Source organism: Petromyzon marinus, unplaced genomic scaffold (genome assembly GCF_048934315.1).
Source record: "Petromyzon marinus isolate PM22_M1 ecotype Great Lakes invasive population unplaced genomic scaffold, UKy_Petmar_22M1.pri1.0 PM_G_Scaffold_66, whole genome shotgun sequence".
Classification (NCBI taxonomy): Eukaryota; Metazoa; Chordata; class Hyperoartia; order Petromyzontiformes; family Petromyzontidae; genus Petromyzon; species Petromyzon marinus.
Window position 1 is genome coordinate 177,501 of NW_027423020.1, and position 2,500 is coordinate 180,000.

Below are 2,500 nucleotides of genomic sequence, written 5' to 3' on the forward strand. Positions count from 1 at the left end.
CTGAGTACAGTCGTTTAGCCTCTCTCACCGCTTTGCTAAACCTGTTCTTCGACTCCTTGAATCTGTCTCTATCCCCACTCCTAAACGCTTCCTCCTTCTCCAACCTCAACCTTTTGAGCTTTGCTGAGAACCAGGGCTTGTTGTTGTTAAAGTTCACCCTGGTACGTGTTGGGATACAGCAGTCCTCACAGAAGCTGATGTACACAGCCTCTGTGAGTTCATCCAGACTATTGGTAGCAGTCGTGAACATATCCCAGTCAGTACAGTCTAAGCACGCCCGCAAATCTTCCACAGCCTCACTGGTCCACTGTTTAGATGTCCTCACAGCAGGTTTACAGAGTTTTAGTTGCTGCCTGTATGCACGAATCAGGTGGACCAAGGGAGTTCTGTGCGAGCCGAACAGCCCCGTGACCCACAAGAGAAACATCCCCGCCAAATTCGAGCGTTTGACGGGGTCTATCCGTGAAAAAATATTCACGTTTTTGAGTGCACATGCATTTCTGCTGCAAATGCCTCTGGAAGTTTCATGCCGTTCGTATGCCAATTGTGGCAACACGAAAATGACCCGTTTTCCCATTCCGAGGGATTTCTGTGCGACCCTAACAGCCCCGTGAGCCACAAGAGACACATCCCCGCCAATTTCTAGCGTTTCACGGGGTCTATCCGTGAAAAATATAGACGTTTTTGAGTGCACATGCATTTCTGCTGCAGATGCCTCTGGAAGTTTCATGCCGTTCGTACGCAATGTGGCAACACGAAAATGACCCCTTTTCCCATTCCGAGGGATTTCTGTGCGACCCTAACTAACAGCGCCCGTGAGCCACAAGAGAGACATCCCCGCCAATTTATAGCGTTTCACGGGGTCTATCCGTGAAAAATATAGACGTTTTTGAGTGCACATGCATTCCTGCTGCAAATGCCTCTGGAAGTTTCATGCCGTTCCTATGCAATGTGGCCACACAAAAATGACCCGTTTTCCCATTCCGAGGCATTTCTGTGCGACCCTAACAGCCCCGTGAGCCACAAGAGAGACATCCCCGCCAACTTCTAGCGTTTGACGGGGTCTATGCGTGAAAAATATTAAAATTTTTGAGTGCACGTGCCTTTCTGCTGCAAATGCCTCTGGAAGTTTCATGGCGTTCCTATGCAATGTGGCAACACGAAAATGACCCCTTTTCCCATTCCGAGGGAGTTCTGTGCCACCCTAACAGCCCCGTGAGCCACAAGAGACACATCCCCGCCAATTTCTAGCGTTTCACGGGGTCTATCCGTGAAACATATAGAAGTTTTTGAGTGCACATGCATTCCTGCTGCAAATGCCTCTGGAAGTTTCATGCGGTTCGTACGCAATGTGGCAACACGAAAATGACCCGTTTTCCCATTCCCAGGGATTTCTGTGCGACCCGAACAGCCCCGTGAGCCACAAGAGACACATCCCCGCCAATTTCTAGCGTTTCACGGGGTCTATCCGTGAAAAATATCAATTTTTTTTTGACTGCACATGCATTTCTGCTGCAAATGCCTCTGGAAGTTGCATGCGGTTCGCATGCAATGTGGCGACACGAAAATGACCCGTTTTCCCATTCCGAGGGATTTCTGTGCCACCCTAACAGCCCCGTGAGCCACAAGAGAGACATCCCCGCCAATTTCTAGCGTATCACGGGGTCTATCCGTGAGAAATATTCACTTTTTTGAGTGCACATGCATTCCTGCTGCAAATGCCTCTGGAAGTTTCATGCGGTTCGTATGCAATGTGGCGACACGAAAATGACCCGTTTTCCCATTCCGAGGGATTTCTGTGCCACCCTAACAGCCCCGTGAGCCACAAGAGAGACATCCCCGCCCACTTCTAGCGTTTCACGGGGTCTCTCCGTGAAAAATATCACATTTTTTGAGTGCACATGCATTCCTGCTGCAAATGCCTCTGGAAGTTTCATGCGGTTCGCATGCAATGTGGCGACACGAAAATGACCCGTTTTTTCCCATTCCGAGGGATTTCTGTGCCACCCTAACAGCCCCGTGAGCCACAAGAGACACATCCCCGCCAATTTCTAGCGTTTCACGGGGTCTATCCGTGAAAAATATTCAATTTTTTGACTGCACATGCATTTCTGCTGCAAATGCCTCTGGAAGTTTCATGCGGTTCGCATGCAATGTGGCGACACGAAAATGACCCGTTTTCCCATTCCGAGGGATTTCTGTGCCACCCTAACAGCCCCGTGAGCCACAAGAGAGACATCGCCGCCAATTTCTAGCGTTTCACGGGGTCTATCCGTGAAAAATATTCACTTTTTTGACTGCACATGCATTCCTGCTGCAAATGCCTCTGGAAGTTTCATGCCGTTCGCATGCAATGTGGCAACACGAAAATGACCCGTTTTCCCATTCCGAGGGATTTCTGTGCCACCCTAACAGCCCCGTGAGCCACAAGAGACACATCCCCGCCAATTTCTAGCGTTTCACGGGGTCTATCCGTAAAAATGTAGCACGCACCAAAACG